Consider the following 18,852-nt stretch of genomic DNA (forward strand, 5'->3'; position numbering starts at 1 on the left):
CGGCGCGGTTGCGCGGGCCAGCCTCCGGTGACCTCGGTGAGTACCGGGTAATGGCAGTGAGGGCATCTCGAACATGTTCCCTGGCCCGGGCTGGAGTGGCGGCATGAGGCGGGAGCGCTCCTGCAACGTCTGCAGCGGGGACATTGTGGTCCCCGAACTTCTGCACCGGGGACTCTACAGTCCTGAACACCGGCGGGGGGAATGTCCCACGCGAGTGGGGGGGGGAGAAGGGGAAGACGCCCCCACGGGAAAATGATGACGCGACCAAAACTGCAGTAACGGCGGTCGGAATCTCTGGCATAATCCGAGCCCGGAGGTGGGAAGAGTGTCCAGCCCGAGAGCCCAGGGCAGGGTGGGGAGTGGACGCCTGGGGGCCGGGAGGACCTACTTAGTATAAGAAAGGAGAGCGATGGGTGGCCAGGGTGGAACTGAAAGAAAACTGACCGGCCCCAGGGGCGGGGAGGGGAGAGCACAGATTCCGTGCTGAGGGTTCTGACCCTCGGGGGTGGCCCCATGAGCTCATTTGCATGGAGACGGGGCAGCCCTGAGCGAGTGTGTGAGTGCGCGCGCGGTTCTTCAGGGCTGGGGACCTCCGTTAGCCTGGTCGCCCAGCTGGCTCCCTGTCCTGGCGTTTGTGATGGGCTGGCTACTTGATTGTTCACTGGGCTGATCCCCAGTGTGATTTTCTTGAAAGTGAGCACCGAGGCCTCAGATTGGGAGGTCTTGGGTCTAAGCGTTGGGCTTTTTAAGGATCAGTTTTCAAGTCGTGGGGGATGGGGTTGGGTATGTTTCCTGAAAGCTTGGACAGAAAATCCCTGGAGACAAATAAAAGTATCAAGGCCTTCAGGACCAGATCACCAAGGAGAATGGATAATGTCTGCCTTCGCCTGCATGGCCACACCCTGCCTGACCTTTCTCAAGCCAGTGTCTTATCAGGTCCCATCTTGGCTCCCAGGATCCCCCTGGGCCACGTCTTACCACCCTGAGTCTGCTCCCTTTTCCTAGCCTCTCCAGTTTGCCTCAGTGTATGTCTTGACATCGCCCATCAGGTTCTTTTTCCGGAGAATGGTGATTGCTTGGGGTAACCGAATCTCCTTACACTGGCCATTCCTTTTGTATTTTTTCCGGGGATTTAACATAATTATTTGGCTACTTGTTTAATTCTCCTAAATCCTTCATTAAGTATGAATTCTGGAGACTAAGGTGTTTCTTTTAAAGCATTCAGGTGAGTTTTGGAGGCTGGAGGAAGGCCTTCAGGGCTGGTGCCCCTTGGCTACATTGGTGTGACAGTGGTCAGATAAATTAGAAAATACACATAGCCCTTAGTCCCTGGTTTTCCCCCCCATGCGCAAAAAAGCCCTGAGTCTTCTTTGACTACTTTTCCCCTCAACTTCCTCATCTGACCATCAGTGAAGGTTTTCAGCCTTCCAGCCATACCTTAATCTGATCTCTCTGGCCACCCCACAGCCTCCACCCACCCTCTCCTAAGCACCACCATCTTCCACCTGGGCCAGTGGTGACCTCACTGGGCTGCCTGCTTCTCCCTTTGCTCCCTGTGGTCTACTTGGTAGCAGACAGGGATCTTGTGAAAACCCAAGCCAGGTCCTGTCTCCCATCTGCTCAGAACCAGCCAGCAGCTCGGTCTCACTAAGGGTAGAGGCCCCAGTTTTCATGCCAGTTCACTGAGCTCTGTATCATCTCCCCTGTCCCCACATCCTCCACACTGGCCCCCTAGCTGTCCCTCAAATGTCATCTCTACGGGGCCTATTTAATTCAACATCATAGGGTCTTTCCTGGGCTGCCTTTCTGGAAACCTTCCTGTTCCCCCTAGGCTGGACTGGGCGTTTCCTTTGGGCTTCTTTATTCTAGTCCTGTCCACTCTGGGTCTTCACTGTCTGAGGATAGGCCTGCGTGGTCCTCTGGACTGTGAGCTGATGAGGGTAGGACTGGGCTACGTCAATCATAAATGCGTTGCCAAGACCACATGGCCCAGGCCTGCACACTGAGCAGGTGTCCAGGTGCTGTGCGTTGGTGGTGTTGGATAATGGGTGGGTGCGCAGCAGAAAAGCACGACACTGTGAAGCCAACCCACATGGGAAGGTTCTAGATTTGCATCTGGAGGCCTTCCTGAGTACACTGGTCACACATGTGCCGGGGATCTGGGCCCAGCAGGGAATGGGGGGAATCACAGCACCAAGACCCCATTCGGGGTACTGTCTTTCTCTCTCTTGCTCCTGGAAGAATCTTAAAAAATAAAAAATCTTCTTTGACTACTTTTCCCCTCAACTTCCTCATCTGACCATCAGTGAAGGTTTTCAGCCTTCCAGCCATACCTTAATCTGATCTCTCTGGCCACCCCACAGCCTCCACCCACCCTCTCCTAAGCACCACCATCTTCCACCTGGGCCAGTGGTGACCTCACTGGGCTGCCTGCTTCTCCCTTTGCTCCCTGTGGTCTACTTGGTAGCAGACAGGGATCTTGTGAAAACCCAAGCCAGGTCCTGTCTCCCATCTGCTCAGAACCAGCCAGCAGCTCGGTCTCACTAAGGGTAGAGGCCCCAGTTTTCATGCCAGTTCACTGAGCTCTGTATCATCTCCCCTGTCCCCACATCCTCCACACTGGCCCCCTAGCTGTCCCTCAAATGTCATCTCTACGGGGCCTATTTAATTCAACATCATAGGGTCTTTCCTGGGCTGCCTTTCTGGAAACCTTCCTGTTCCCCCTAGGCTGGACTGGGCGTTTCCTTTGGGCTTCTTTATTCTAGTCCTGTCCACTCTGGGTCTTCACTGTCTGAGGATAGGCCTGCGTGGTCCTCTGGACTGTGAGCTGATGAGGGTAGGACTGGGCTACGTCAATCATAAATGCGTTGCCAAGACCACATGGCCCAGGCCTGCACACTGAGCAGGTGTCCAGGTGCTGTGCGTTGGTGGTGTTGGATAATGGGTGGGTGCGCAGCAGAAAAGCACGACACTGTGAAGCCAACCCACATGGGAAGGTTCTAGATTTGCATCTGGAGGCCTTCCTGAGTACACTGGTCACACATGTGCCGGGGATCTGGGCCCAGCAGGGAATGGGGGGAATCACAGCACCAAGACCCCATTCGGGGTACTGTCTTTCTCTCTCTTGCTCCTGGAAGAATCTTAAAAAATAAAAAAGACTGGGAACCAGCAGTTAGTGTAATGGCTATGTCGCTGGACTCCCACATAGTCGACCGCGGTTCGTGTCCCAGACCCGGTGGCTTAAAACTCACGCCGGGCGCGTGTGCGTGCGTGCCCAAGATCCTGAGAGGAGAATGGAGGAGAAGGGATTGCGGCGTGACCATCCCCCCCTGGGGGGTGATTTCTCGCTTTCTGTCTCTATGTCTCTCTCTGTCTGTCTGGCGAGCGCACGCGCCCTACAATGAAAATCTCTCAAAAAAAAATAAAAAAATAAAAAATAAAAAAAGACTATTAAGAAAATGTGGGGGTGAGACCAGCAGATAGCATATGGTTACATCACTGGACTCCCATGTAGTCAATCAAGGTTCAAGTCCTGGACCTGGCAGCTTAAAACCTCATGTCAGGTGTGTGTGAGTGCATGCCCCAAGATCCTGAGAGGAGAATGGCGGAGAAGGGATTGCGGCATGGCCATGCCCCCTGGGAGGTGATTTCTTGCTTTCTGTCTCTCTGTCTCTGGCAAGCACACACGCCCTATAGCAAAAATCTCTTAAAAAAGTGGTAGGCTGGTTCTGTTCCCTGGTGGCTAAGGTAGCCAGATCCCGTTTGACTGACAGTGTAGTTCAAATCCTGGCCCCAGTGGTCTTTAAAAAAAGGCCAGATGCATATGCGTGCCTCACTCAAATCCCTACTGGATAGAAAAGGGATTGCAGCATGACCACGTCCCATTTGGGGTGCTTTCTCTCTCCCTCTCTGTCTCTGTGTCTCTCTCCGGGTAGCACACACACCCTCTGACAAATTTTTTTAAATGTGTATAAGTGAATTTTTACATGCCTTCAATATTTACTGAGTACCCTCACCCTCTTTTCCCGCCCCTGCTAACTGGCGCTGAGATAGATTTGTAAAGTAACACAACTCTCTCAAAGGCTTGTCCCTGTGATGGAAGAGGCACACGCGGGGGGACAGAGTCATACCATCAGGAGCAGGGAGAGCCGTCAGGAAAGGATGACGCAGGGCGAAGGGCTGCTACTTTTCCTCCCAGTAAAAATGATGCTTGAGGGGCCAGCAGGCGGGTGGTGGTTAAGGTTCTGGACTCCCACGTGGCTCACCTTGGTTTGAAACCCAGACTTGGAGGCTTGCTTCCTTACTTTCCCTATTCCTGTCACTCTCTGGTCAAATTAAGTAATAATAATTATAAATAAAATAATAATTTTTTTTAAAAAAAGTGAAGCCAGTAAGTTCTGCAGGTGGATTGGATGTGGGTGAGGGAGAAAGCTAGGAGTCTGAGGACTCTGTCCGGCTCTGAGCTGTCCTTTGCTTTCCTGATCACGATTGAAGCTCCCCCTACAAGATTCTCCCTAAGTGGCCTTTGTTGTTTTTTAAAAGACTTTTTTTTTTAATTGTTTTATTTAACTTTATTTATTTTTAACTTGACCACAGAAGGACAGAGGAAGAGAGAGAAGGAAAGTGAGAAAGCAAGCCGCTAGGTCTGAGACTCGAACCACAGTGGGCCATGGGGGAGTCCAGCGCCCTTAACCATCACACCACCTGCTGGCCCCTGTTTTTTAAAATAAACTTGTACTTCGGGACCAGCAGTTGGTGTAGTGGCGTAATCGCTGGACTCCCATGTAGTCGACCGCGGGGGCTGGTAGTGCCGTCCTGCAGCCCGTGGATCTGGGACACTCGTGCATGTCTGGCGCATTTCAGGCTGGCTCACAGGCTGAGGATTTGAACCACAGTTGCCAAGTTGAATCTGGTTTCTCCTTAGTGTATTACTGCTGGGCACAGGTCCTTTCCTTTTATGTTTCGCCATAGGGTGTATGTGCTCGCCAGAGAGAGACAGAGACCGTGAGAGGGAAAGTGAGAAATCACTCCCTGGGGAGGGGGGTCTCCTCCATTCTTCTCTCAGGATTTTGTTATTATCATTTTTTTAAAGAGATTTTTTGCTATAGGACACATGTGTTCTCTGGAGAGAGAGAGACTGAAAGTGAGAAGTCACCCCTCAGGGGAGTGGCCACACCATAATCCCGTCTCCCCCATTCTTTTGGGATTTTGAGCATGCTTACACACATGCCCGGTGAAGTTTTAAGCCTCTGGGTCCGGGACTCAAACCGTGGTTGACTATTTGGGAGTCCAGTGACTTAACCATTATGCCATCTGCTGGTCCAGCCAGCGTGATTTTCTTTTTTTTTTTTTAATAACTTTGTTTGTTTGTTTGGGCCATCCCTTCTGGGGGTGATTTCTCACTTTCCTTCTCACTATCTCTGTCTCTGGTGAGCGCACATATCCCAAGACAAAAGCTCTTAAAAAAAATTTTTTTTTAAGTAAGAGAGCAATAGGGTAGAGAATTAGGTATTTATTCAGTCTTTCCTGTACAAATGTAAATGTTTAAGGAGAGTCGGGCCAGTCGGTGGCATGGTGGTTAAAGCAGTTGGATCCCACACAGCCACTGTGTAATTCCAGTCCTAGACCCAGCAGGTTGAAAATCACACCAGGCATTCTCCGAGAGGAGAATGGAGGTAGAGGATTGCGATGTGGCCATCCGCTGGAGGGTGGTTTCTTACTTCCCCTCTGTCTCTTTGTGTCTCTGTCTTTTCCTCTATCTCTCTTTGAGCAAATGTGCCCTCTAACAATTTTTTTTTTATTTAACTAATTTATTTTATTTGACGGATTACAGCTTGATCATTCCCCATGGGGAATGCTTTCTCCTCTCCATTTCAGTCTCTTTCAAATGGATACAGCCTTTAGCAAAAATACACACACACACACACACACACACACACACACACACACACACACTCTCTGTTCCTCTCTGGTCAAATTAAAAATGAATAAATAAAGTAATTCTTAAAAAAAAAAAGTTTTGGAGGCCAGCAGGTGGCATGGTGGCTAAGGTGCTGGACTCGCACACGGCCGACCATGGTTCAAGTCCTGTGGTCTTTTTTCTGTGGTGGCTTGCTTTCTCACTTTCTCTCTCTGTCTCTCTTTGGTGAATACACATGTCCCATGGCAACTTAAAAATATATAGTAATAAAATAGAATTAAATAAATTTTTTTTTAATTTGTTTTTTTAGTGAGAAATTTTTGCTATAGGGCACTTGCTGGAGAGACAGAAAACAGAGTCATTCTCCCAAGGAGGGATGGTCACATCTCAGTCCCTTCTCCATTATCTTGTTGGATTTGGGGCATACACGCATATGCACCAGTGGAAGTTTCCAGCCGCTGGGTCCTGGACTCAAACCACAGTTGACCACGTAGGAGTCTAGAACCTTCACTTCTATGCCACCTGCTGGCTTCAATAAATAATTCCTTTTTAAAAAAAGTTTTTCTCTGTGATGTATGAAAACTAATAAAATTCCCATTTCGGTATTTCAGAAAGTGAGGCCGTAAAGCACATCCATTGCCGCTGTCTCGTAGAGCAGCTGAGCAGCTCTGACCCGCGGCCCACGCGGCCTGCAGTACGAGCTGTCTGCCCGAGCAGAGAAGGCCCGCTGGCCTCTGCACCACTGTTACCCAGAAGGCTTCTACGTGGGCCACCTGCTGGGGTCAGATCAACAAGCCGTGGCAGCTGGTTATACAGAGTGGGTGATAAAGCCCACACTCCTAAGGGGGCAGTTCTAACTTTAAAAAAAATTATTATTTTTTTTTTAAAAAAGGTTTTCACTATAGGGCCCGTGCGCTCGCCAGACAGACAGAGAGAAACATAGAGACAGAAAGCGAGAAATCTCCCCCAGGGGGGATGGTCACTCCGCAATCCCTTCTCCTCCATTCTCTCCGATCTTGGGCACGCAGGCACACATGCCCGGTGTGAGTTTTAAGCCACCGGGTCCGGGACATGAACCGCAGACGACTACGTGGGAGTCCAGCGACATAGCCATTATGCTAACTGCTGGTTCCCAAAAAATTATTTTCTTTTTTACGCTGACGCCGTGGGAGTCCAGCGACATAGCCATTATGCTAACTGCTGGTTCCCAAAAAATTATTTTCTTTTTTACGGTACCAGCAGTTGGCTCAATGGCTATGTCGCTGGACTCCCATGCAGTCAACTGTGGTTTGAGTCCTGGACCCAGTGGCCTATACTCACGCTGGGCGCATGCGCGTGCGTGCCCAAGATCTAGAGAGGAGAATGGAGGAGAAGGGATTGCGGCGTGGCCATCCCCCCTAGGGGGTGATTTCTTGCTTTTTGTTTCTCCGTTTCTTTCTTTCTTTCTGGTGAGTGCACGCTCCCTATAGCAAAAACCTCTCAAAAAAATTTTTTTTTCTTTTTTAAAAGTTTTTATCCTTTGGGCTGGCCCTGTACTCTAGTGTTTGGGACAGCAGGATTTCATGTAGCCCACCATGGTTCAAGTCCCAGCCCCAGCAGCTTGACAAACACTGGGTGTGTGCACATGTGTCCCCCAATCCTGTCAGGGTAGAGAGGGGGAGGAGAAGGGACCGTGGCATGCGCATGGCCCACTGGGAGTGCTTTCTCCTTGTTCCTCTCTCTCTCTGTCTCTCCGTCTCTCTCTTGGACATATGAGATAGACGCCCTCTGATAACTTAAAAAAAAGTTTTATTTCATGAAAGAAAGAGACAGAGACAAGCATCCCGACAGGGTCCCTCTCTATATATAATTATTATTTTTTTAATTCGTGATAAAACATGTGCGTACATGCAAAAGAAAAGGAGTGAAAGAGAAGGACCCCCCACAACAGAGTCTGGTCGTGCTATGACCCCCTTTCTCCAGTCTTCCAGCGCATCAGATAAGCCAACCAGGGATTCGAACTGTAATCACCATGTGAGATCCAGCTTCTCTTAAGTAGCACCTTATCACTGGGCCACGGAGCTGGCCCCGCAACAGGGGTGTGATGTTGCAGTCTATCCCCAGCCTCAGCCAGCCAGGATCAGGCTCAGATGTGCCCAGTGCGTGTACAGGGAGACCTCGGACGGGCCCTTGTCCTGTGGTTTCAGCACTAGGGAATCTCGTGTTACTGCTCTGCCACCGTAGCTGGCCTTGCGCTGACATTTTTAAGGAGCATGGAAGCCTTATAATATGCCTTTTCTTTCTAAAGTTAAAATTATTTTTTTAGGGGGGAGAGGTTTTTGCTATAGGGCGTGTGTGCTTGCCAGAAAGACAGAGAGAGATAGAAAGCGAGAAATTACCCCCCGAGGGGGGATGGCCATGCTGCACACACACCTGGCGTGAGTTTAAGCCACCGGGTCCGGGACTCGAACCAGGGTCGGCTACATGGGAGTTCAGCAACATAGCCATTAAGCTAACTGCTGGTCCCCAAATAAATAATTCTTTAAAAAAAAAAAAATAAATTGGGACCGGCAGATGGTGTAATGATTACATCACTGGACTCCCATGTAGTCAACCATGGTTCGAATCCTGGACCCAGCGGTTTAAAACTCACACTGGGTGCGTGTGCGTGTGTGCTAAAAATCCAGAGAGGAGAATGGAGGAGAAGGGGTTGTGGCATGGCCATCCCCCCCTGGGGGTGATTTCTTGCTTTTTATTTCTCTCTCTGGCAAGCACATGTGCCTTATAGCAAAAATCTCTCTCTCTTTCTAAAAAAAATAAAGTCGAATAATTCTTAAAATAGTCTAAATATATATATATCAAATATTACCAACCTAGGTTCAAAATTCAAAAAGTAACCGACTAAAATAAGGATCTGCTTCCTTCTCTTCAGTTTCCCAATTAGAAGTGCTAAGTGACTGTGCTTTTGTTGTTTTCATGGTTATGGTCAAATTGCTCCCTGGAGACTGTCCTGATTTGCACCCCAGCCACAAGGGATTTGAACAGACTCCTCCACAGCCTCACAATCAGTGCCTTATCAACATCACTTCGAGCTTTCCTACTCTGAGAGGAGTCCTACAGCACTGAGCTTGGATTTGAATGTTCTTGGTTCTCAGTGACTCAGTGACCTTGTGAATATTTCCATTGTCATCTTTTTTTCTCCTTTTTTTGGGTGTTTGCCACAGGGCTCGTGAGCTGGCTAGAGAGAAACAGAGAAAGGGAAAGTGAGAAATTGTTCCCCAGGAAGGTGGCCACAGTGTAATCGCTTCTCCTCTTGGCATTTTTGAGTATGCGCTCATGCTTACACACGCGCCCAGCTCATGCTTACACACGCGCCCGGCTCATGCTTACACATGCGCCCGGCTCATGCTTACACACGCGCCCGGTTCATGCTTACACACGTGCCCGGCTCATGCTTACACACCCACCCAGCTCATGCTTACACACGCACCCAGCTCATGCTTACACACGTGCCCAGCTGATTATCAAGCAGCCAGGTCTGCTACTCAAACTGTCGTCAGCCACATGGGAATCCAGCGCCCTAACCACCAGGCTGCCTGCCGGCCCCTTCTGTAGCTATCTTATCCCCCCTTTCCATTTGTATATATCATTGTGTGTGTGTGTGTGTGTGTGTGTTAAGAGGTTTTTGTCTGTTGTTGTTAAGAGGTTTTTGTCTTATTGGAGAGAGAAAACAGAGACAGTGAGAGGGAAAGTGGGAAATCACCCCCTGGGGATGGCCATGTTGTAATCACTTCTCCTCCATTCTCCTCCTGGGATCTTGGGCATGCAAACGTGCCCAGCATGCGTTTTAAGCCACCAGGTCTAGGACTTGAACTGCAGTTGGCCACGTGGGAGTTCAGTGATGTAACCACTGTGTCACCTGCTGGTCCCGAACTTGGGGATATTGAGCAATTTATGGGAACATTTTTTTAAGTTTTCTCTCAAGAGTTATTTAATTTTATTTATTATTATTATTATTTTTAACTTCGCTATAGGGCACATGCACTCACCAGAGAGAGAGAGAGAGGCAGGGGGAAGTGAGGAAGCAAGCCACCAGTTCTGGGACTCAAACTCTGGTCTGCCATGTGGGAATCCAGTGCTTTAACCACCAGGCCACCTACTGCCCCCCCTTTTTAATTAAAATTAGGAATTTGCCAGAAGGCACATGTGCTTGTCAGAAAGAGACAAAGGGAGAAATCACCCCTGCAATGAGGCATGACGGTGCTGCAGTCCCTTCTCCATCTCTCCTTTCGGGATTTTGGGCACACATGCACGTGCACTCAGCATGGTTTTCAAGCCACTGGCCTGGAACTGCAGCATGTGGTAACCGTGTGGGATCCGCTCCCCTAACCACCAGGCAGTGGAGCCGGCTGCTTCTTTTTTAATTTTTTTTTTTTTTTTTTTTTTAACATAAGGCAGGTGCGCTTGCCAAGAGAGACAGAGAGTAAACATGAGAAACCATCCCTGGAGTATGGCCTAGGCACAGTCCCTTCTCCTTTCTCCTCTCAGGATTTTGGGCATGTGTGAACATGTGCCCAGCATGTTCTTCAGGCCTCTAGGTCTGGGACTCAAACCATGCAGTTGGCCATGTGGGATCCATTACCTTATCACCACATGACTCACTGGCCCCAGCCTGTTTGTTTTTTTTTCCCCAAAGTTTAGTTCTTCCATGAGAAAGAAAAAGAGAGACAGCACCCTCTACTGATTCTGATGGCCCCATCTGCCCCCAGCCTCAGCCAGCCCCTGAGTACTGGCTCCTGTGTTGTGTGGGGGCCCTTGAACTTGAACCCAGAATAGTCCCTTGTGAGTCAGCCTCACAGGGCGTCACATTTTAGCACTGTGCCACCATCTGACCCTCTATGGAGAGCTTTTCTTTTTAAGAATTATTTTATTTAACTTTTTTTTATCCATGTACTTACTTATTTTAATTTGACCAGAGAGGGACAGAAAGTGAGTGAGACAGACAGAGCAAGTGAGAGAGAGCAAGCAAGCAAGCCAGCCACCAGGTCTTGAACCACAGTCAGCCATGTGGGAGTCCAGTGCCCTTAACCACCATGCCACCTGCTGCGCCCCCCCCCAGCTTTTTTTTATTTTTATAATTATAGAGCACCTGTGCTAGCAGGAAAGAGACAGAGACAGAGAAATGGGAAATGTGGGGAATCACACAATCTCTCCTCCTGGGATTTTGGGCACACATGCCCACTTGGTGTGTTTTTTAAGCTTCTGGGTCTGGGATTTGAACCACAGAATCAACCATGTGGAATCCATTTACCTTAACCTCCATGCCATCTCTTGGCCTGGAAGAGCCCTTTTTTTCTTTTTTACGGCTTTTTTTTGGAGAGGTTTTCGCTATAGGGCGCGTGCGCTCGCCAGCCAGACAGAGAGAGACACAGAGACAGAAAGCGAGAAATCATCCCCCAGAGGGGATGGTCACGGTGCAATCCCTTCTCCTCCATTCTCTTCTCGGGATCTTGGGCACACACGCACACGTGCCCGGCGTGAGTTTTAAGCCACTGGGTCTGGGACGCAAACCGCGGTCGACTACGTGGGAGTCCAGCGACATAGCCTTTACACTAACTGCTGGTTCCCAAGATTATTATTATTATTATTATTATTTTGAGGAGGTTTTTGCTATAGGGCATGTGCACTCGCCAGAAAGAGAGAGATAGAATGAATGTGAGAAGTCACTCCCCCCTCAGGGGCGATGGCCACGCTGCAGTCCCTTCTCCCCCATTCTTCTCTTGGGATCTTGGGCATGTATGCACACATGCCCGGCTTGAGTTTAAGCCGCCAGGTCCAGCACTCGAACTGTAGTCGACTACATGGAAGTCCAGGAACATAGACATTATGCCAACTGCGAGTCCCAAGAATTAATTTAATTTTTTTTTTAAATCTTATTTCAAGTTCTTATATATAGTCAATCACGTCATTTAGTTTGCAAAGTGAATATTCCAATATGTTTACATTTCTCCCCGGTCTGTCTCTCTGTGTCTTTCTGGCGAGCAAGTGCAAGCCGCTTCCCTGTAGGAAAAAGCTCTCCAAAAAATAAATAAATAAATAAAAACAAAACTGCAGTTGGAAGGGTGTGCGCTCACTTGTCAGAGAGACAGAAAGCGAGAAATCACTTCCCGGGGGGGTGACCATGCTGCAATCCCTTCTCTTCCATTCTCCTCTCCAGATCTTAGGCATGCTCGCACACGTGCCCAGTGTGGGTTTAAGCCACCGGGTCCAGGACTCAAACCACGGTTAACTATGTAGGAGTCCAGCGACATAGCCATGACGCCAACTGCTGGTCCAGAGAGAGTTTTTTTTTTTAAGGATAATAAAACAACTTTCTTGCGATGTAATCACCGTGTTGTATTCGCCAGTGGAGGCAGTCGTGGTTTGTCCCGACTTGGAGGAGACATGTCACTGTCGCCTAGTGGGCTGCAGTGGCGATGCCGCTCAAGTCCTACACCTGTGCACAGGACACCCCCGCACCCCAGGAGAGAGTCTTCTGGGCCCCCCCAGGTGTCAGTAGTGCTGAGACCGCAATCAGGTCAAGAAACCCTGGTACACATCTATGCCCATGTCAGCAGGCCCCTGCCTCGACTCACCATTGAGCTGCGGAGACAGGAAGAGCCTAACAAGAGAAAGGACGACTTTAGTCACCACCTTCGTGGGCCTGGCACGTGGTGCCCAGCGTGTCGGTCAGCTCTGTGACTGCTCAGGAGGTTCCGAGGGGAGGAGACCAAGCACGGGGGCAGCGCAGCTGCCTGAGCCCGTCTCTCCATCCTTCCCCCCAGGCTAGCATTGCCCTGTGTGCGTCCAACATCGTGGCAGGACGCGGCTGGACACTACGTTAGCCAGTGACGGTCCTCTGAGCTACGGCCCTGTCCTGCGGAGGGGGAGGCCGGGGCACAGAGCAGTCCAGCCGTTCCCTGCTCTCCCTCCATCAGCTTTAAGGGAACCATCTCTCTCTCTCTCTCTGCCCCTACGTTTTGCTAAAGGGTGCATGCACTTGCTGGAGAGAGGCAGAGGGTGAGAGGGAAAGTGAGAAATCAGGCCCCAGAGAGGATGGCCACGCCACAGTCCCCTCTTCTCCATGGTCCTCTCGGGATTTGGGGCACACATACACATGTGTTGTTGTTTTTTAAATAATTATTTTATTTTATTTATTCATTTATTTTAATTTGACCAGAGAGAGAGAGGGAGAAAGTGACAAAGCAAGCTACCGGTCCGGGACTCGAACTGTGGTCGGCCATGTGGGAATGTCCAGCACCTTAACCACCATGCCACCTGCTGGTCCCCATGTGGGGGTTTTTTTGCTGTTGAGTTTGGGATTCGAACTGTACAGTTGGCCATGTGGGATCCAGCCGCCCTAATCTCCACGCCACTGCTGGCCCCATAGCCACCTTCCTGTTCCCACAGCATGTTCCCAGCTCCCAGAGCACTGCATGGCTCAGGGACCAGACTCAGTAAACACTGCTCCTGCTCAGATCAGGGAGTCAAGTGCAGACCTCAGCCAGTTTGGCTGTGAAGGGACAGTTTTCTCTTCCATTGCGTGGAGAGGAGCACCAGCGGCCACCTGCGTGGGTGTGGGCAGCAGACGTGAGCAGGCTCCTGCAAGGCGGGGCCTGGCTATTACTAGTATTGCTGCGTGACCTGGGAGACATCTCTCAGCTGCTCTGTGCCTTGGTTTCCCCACCTGTAGAATAGGGCCCTACCCCCAGGGCTGGCATGGGGTGGTGACCTAACCAATGTTCAGTGTTTAGTATCTACCTGCAACATAGGGGCCGCGCTGCTGTCATGTAAAGGGTGGCGGTGCGAGCCGGGGACCCAGTGAGGAGCTGACCTCAGCAGAATGGGCAGGAACTGGAGACAGCTGCACCAGGATGTTGGCAGCGGAGGCTGGGAAGTGTTGTATGTTGTCATTAAAGATAAACACAGGGAACAGCAGATGCTGTAATGGTTATGTCAGGGACTCCCACATAGTCAACCAAGGTTCCAGTCCTGACCCTGGCAGTTTCAAACTCAAATAAAAATATTTATTATTATTATTTTTAAAGAATTATCTATTTGGGGGCTAGCAGGTGACACGGTGGTTAGGGTGCTAGACATTCCCACATGGCCAATCGTGGTTCGAGTCCTGGACCTGGTGGCTTGCTTTCTCACTTTCCCTCTCTCTCTTCCTCTCTGTATCATATCGCTGGTCAAATTTAAATAAATAAAATTAAATAATTCTTTTTTTAAAAAGATTATCTATTTAATTTAATTTATTTATTCATTTATGTTAATTTGACCAGAGAGAAAGAAAGAGAAGAAGCAAGAAAGAAAGCCACCAGGTTTGGGACTTGAGCTTTGGTCAACCATATAGGAATGTCCAGCACCTTAACCACTATGCCACCTGCTGGTCCCTATTATTATTTTTTAAATTTGCTGTAGGACATGTGTGTTCACCAGAGAGAGAGACAGAAAATGAGAAAGCAGCTGACAGGTTTGGGACTCAACCTGTGGTTGACCCTGTGGGAGTCCAGTGCTCCAACCACCATGCCACCTGCTGGCCCCAATTTTTTTCCTTTAAAAAATTTTTTTAGGAGGACCAGCAGTTTGCGTAATGGCTATGTCGCCGAACTCCCATGTAGTTGACCATGGTTCGAGTCCTGGACCCAGTGGCTTAAACTCACGCCGGGCGCGTGTGCGTGCGTGCCCAAGATCCCAAGAGGAGAATGGAGGAGAAGGGATTGCGGTGTGGCCATCCCCCCTGGGGGGTGATTTCTCGTTTTCTGTCTCTCTGTCTCTCTCTGTCTTTCTGGCGAGCGCATGCGCCCTATAGCAAAAACCTCTCCAAAAAAAAAATTTTTTTAGGGGGACCAGCAGATGGTGTAGTGGTTATGTAAGAAGGGATTGTGGCAAGGCTGTCCGCTCTTGGGGGTGATTTCTCGCTTTCTTGTTCTCTGTCTCTGGTGAGCGGACATGCCCTATAACAAAAATCTCTCTCAAAAAATAAATAAGTAAATAATTAAAATATTTTTTAGGGACCAGCAGATGGTGTAGTGGTTATGTAAGAAGGGATTGTGGCAAGGCTGTCCGCTCTTGGGGGGGATTTCTCGCTTTCTTGTTCTCTGTCTCTGGTGAGCGGACATGCACTATATCAAAAATCTCTCTCAAAAAATAAATAAGTAAATAATTAAAATATTTTTTAGGGACCAGCAGATGGTGTAGTGGTTATGTAAGAAGGGATTGTGGCGTGGCCATTCTCCCTGGTGGGTGATTTCTTGCTTTTTTGCCCAACAGCAAAAAAATCTCTCTTAAAAAGAAATTTGTTTTTTAGGAGCCAGCAGGTGGTGTTATGGTTGAAGTGGCTGCATTGCCACATGGCCAGCCATAGTTTTTTTTTTTTTTTTTAAAGAATTATTTCATTTATATTGATTTTTTTTTTTTTTTAAAGAATGAAGTATTTTATTTTCACCAGAGAAGGACAGAGAGAGAAAGAGGGAAAGTGAGAAAGCAAGCCACCAGGTCTGGGACTTGAACTGTGGTTGGCCATGTGGGAGTCCAGTGCCCTTCACCACCACTCTACCTGCCGGCCCCAGCCAACCATAGTTTGAGTCTTGGAACTTGTGGCTTGAAAAATCACACATGGCATGGTGTGTACATGCCCAAAATCCCAAGAGGAAAATGGATTGTGGATTCCTGTAGAGGGGTTGATTTCTCATTTTCCCTCTTTTTTTTTTTTTTTGAGAGGATTTTGCTATAGGGCACATGTGCTCGCCAGAAAGACAGAGACAGACAGACAAAAAGCGAGAAATCACCACCCCCCCGGGGGGATGGCCACACCGCAATCCCTTCTCCTCCATTCTCCTCTCAGGATCTTGGACACACACGCACACGTGCCCAGCGTGAGTTTAAGCCACCGGGTCCGGGACACGAACCGCAGTCGGCTACATGGGACCCCCAGCGACATAGCCATTATGCTAATTGCTGGTCCCTCATTTTCCCTCTTTCTGTCCCTGCCTTTCTCCTTTCTGGTGAACATGCACACTCTATGGCAAAAACCTAAAACAAAATTTTTTTTAAGACAGGGCCTCTGGGATCAGCAGATGATGTAGCCATTACTTCATTGAGCTCCCACATGGCCGACCGTGGACTGAGTCCCTGACACGGTGGCTTGAAAATCATGTCAGATACATGTGTATACATGCCCCAAGATCCCAGGAGGAGAATGGAGGACAAGAAACTGAGGCATAGACATCCCTTCTTGGAGGGTGATTGCTCACTTTCCCTCTCACTATCTCTGTGTCTCTCTGTGCCAGCACCGGCACATGCCCTTGAGAGAAAAATCTCTACAAAAAAAAAAAAAAGACAGGGTCTCTCCATATTGTAATTCTTCTACTTAGATTTCCCAGCCGGGACTATAGGTGTGTGCCACTGTGTCCACCTTTGTGTGTGTGTGCGCGTGTGTGCGTGTGCGTGTGCGCATGCCAGAGAGAATGAAAGAGAGAGATTGGCCCTCCCCCAGGAGGTTGGCCACACCACAGTCTCATCTCTTCTTTTCTCTTCTCGAGATTTTGAGCACACGTGTGCCCAGCCTATTCTCCCAGCCCCTGAGGATGTGAACTGCAATCAGCCACGTGGGAGCCAGGCTCCCTAACCGCTAGGCTCTAGGGCCAGCCCACTGCTTACCCTTCATAGTAAATAGATATGTAAGGAGGGACTTAGGACTATGGAGATCCTCTTTTTTAAAAAAATTTATTTGTTCATTTACTTATTTATTTATTTTAATTTGACCAGAGAGAGACACAGAGAGAAAGAGAGAGAGGGAGAGAAAGAGGGAAAGGGACAAAGGAAGCTGCCAGGTCCGGGACTTGAACCGCACCTCAACCACCACGCCACCTGCTGGTCCCAACTATGGATATCCTCTACCTCACACACTGTCATGCATGAGTTTTAGCGTCCATTGATTTTCCAACTCCGTTACTGTTTTCACATTTTTCCCCCATAGGTTATTATTAGGGCATGTGTGCTTGCTGGAGAGACATAGAGACAGTGAGAGGGAAAGCGAGAAATCACCCCCCAGAGGGGATGACCACATCACGATCCAGTCTCCTCTGGGATTTTGGGCACACACGCCCACCCAGCATGATTTTCAAGCCACCAGGTCCATGACTTGAACCACGGTTGGCCATGTAGGAATCCAGCAACGTAACTGCTATGCCTTCTTCTGGCCCCGTGTTTTTACATCTATTACTGGCCATCTTCAGTAGGGAACACCTTTCTCTTCTCCCCCTTCATTCATTCGTTCATTTGCTTACTTATGATCAATATGGACTCTGGATTTCTTTCTTTCTTTGAGAGGTTTTGCTATAGGGCGCGTACACTCGCCAGAAAGACAGAGACAGAGAGACAGGAAGCATCACCCCCCAGAGGGGGTGGCCACACTGCGATCCCTTCTCCTCCATTCTCCTCTCGGGATCTTGGGCACACACGCACCTGCTCCCAGCATGAGTTTAAGCCACCTGGTCCGGGACTCGAACCGAGGTCAACTACATGAGAGTCCAGTGACATAGCCATTACACCAACTGCTGCTCCCTGAATTTCTTTTTTACCCAGTGGGCTATAATCTGTAACTATCATTACTTTAATGTGCAAAGTGTTCCAGGTTTCGCCAGTGGGAGCGCTTTCAAGCTGGCTCTCATGGGAGTGAGAATCTGGAAAGTAAGATTTCTTGCTGGGAGACCAGCTCCTTGGCCTGGTGGTTAGGGCAGTAGGATCCCATTTGTTTGACCTCACAGTTCAAGTCTCAGACCTGGCAGCTTGAAAAACACATTGGGCACATGTAGGTGTGTGCCCACAACCCCACAAGGAGGGAGAGTTCGGACTGTGGCCTGACTATTCTTTTTTTTTTCTGTGGTTCTCTTTTTTTTTTTTTTTTTTTTTTTTTTGCTATAGGGAGTGTGTGCTCGCTAGAAAGACAGAGAGAGACAGATAGAAAGTGAGAAATCACCCCCTGGGGGGGGGATGGCCACGGCGCAATCCCTTCTCCATTCTCCTCTTGGGATCCTGGGCATGCACTCACACGTGCCCGGTGTGAGTTTAAGCCACCGGGTCCGGGACTCAAACCACTGTCGACCACATGGGAGTCCAGCGACATAGCCATTACACTAACTGCTGGTCCCTGGCCTGACTATTCTTCATGGACAGGGCTCTCTCCCTCCCCCTCTATCTCATCTATGGGGAGTGTACATGCCCTCTGGCAAAAGTTTTTAAAAAGTTTTTTCCTGACAATTTGTGTCTATTTGTGAGACAGAGGAGGCTGCGTTTGTTCTTGAAGTAAATATTCTTGCCTATTACGGAGATAAAATCCTTGACAAAAGTAGACAAACAGGGGCAGCGGGTGGCATGGTTGTTAAGGTGGTGGGTCCCCCATGGCAGACTCTGGGATTCAAGTCTGGACCTGGTTGCTCGAACAACACTGGGTGCATGTGTGTGCACCCAAAATCCTGAGAGGAAATTGGAGGAGAAGGGATTGTGGCATGGCCATCCCCCCTGGGGGATGAGATGATTTCTCACTTTCCCAGTCTGTCTCTGTCCTAGTTTCTGAGAAGTGAGTAACTAGGGGAGGGATGGCAGAGTAGAGGAGGGGGAATTAGTTTGGAGTGACTGGGTGGAGATGCCTGGTGGACCACCCTCTGCTGTTTTCCCTGCTTTCACTACATGATGGCCTCCCCCCGCCAGGATCCTGGGCGCCGGCGTCCAGGCAGACGGGAGGGCTGAATTCAAGCACTCGCTTGGATCCAGAAGCACGTCCTGCACCGCGCAGCTGGCCCCAGGCTCCCTGTTTCATGACTTCCCTGCTCTTTGTCTTCACTTGGCAGGCAGAACAATGCAGACTCCACTGGCCAGTCCTGTGGCCGGAATTCCCCTCCCCCCGG

The 18,852-nt window shown here is 49.4% G+C and overlaps 1 protein-coding gene across 4 annotated transcripts in view; it reads left to right on the top strand.

The window, feature by feature from the left end:
- The window catches only part of GEMIN7 (gem nuclear organelle associated protein 7), a 28,197-nt gene that overhangs the window by 5,198 nt on the left and 4,147 nt on the right, over positions 1-18,852 (top strand). Inside the window, exon 2 of one of the 4 annotated variants that reach the window (XR_003547281.1) lies at positions 18,796-18,826. The exons of 2 other annotated variants lie outside the window; for them this stretch is intronic. The gene's annotated coding sequence lies outside the window, so the exon portion shown is untranslated. Of the gene's footprint in view, positions 1-39; positions 317-18,795; positions 18,827-18,852 lie in introns of those variants that run through there. One more of the 4 variants, XM_006142070.3, reaches the window with a different exon arrangement.

This window comes from Tupaia chinensis, unplaced genomic scaffold (assembly GCF_000334495.1).
Source record: "Tupaia chinensis unplaced genomic scaffold, TupChi_1.0 Scaffold000067_1, whole genome shotgun sequence".
NCBI lineage: Eukaryota > Metazoa > Chordata > Mammalia > Scandentia > Tupaiidae > Tupaia > Tupaia belangeri.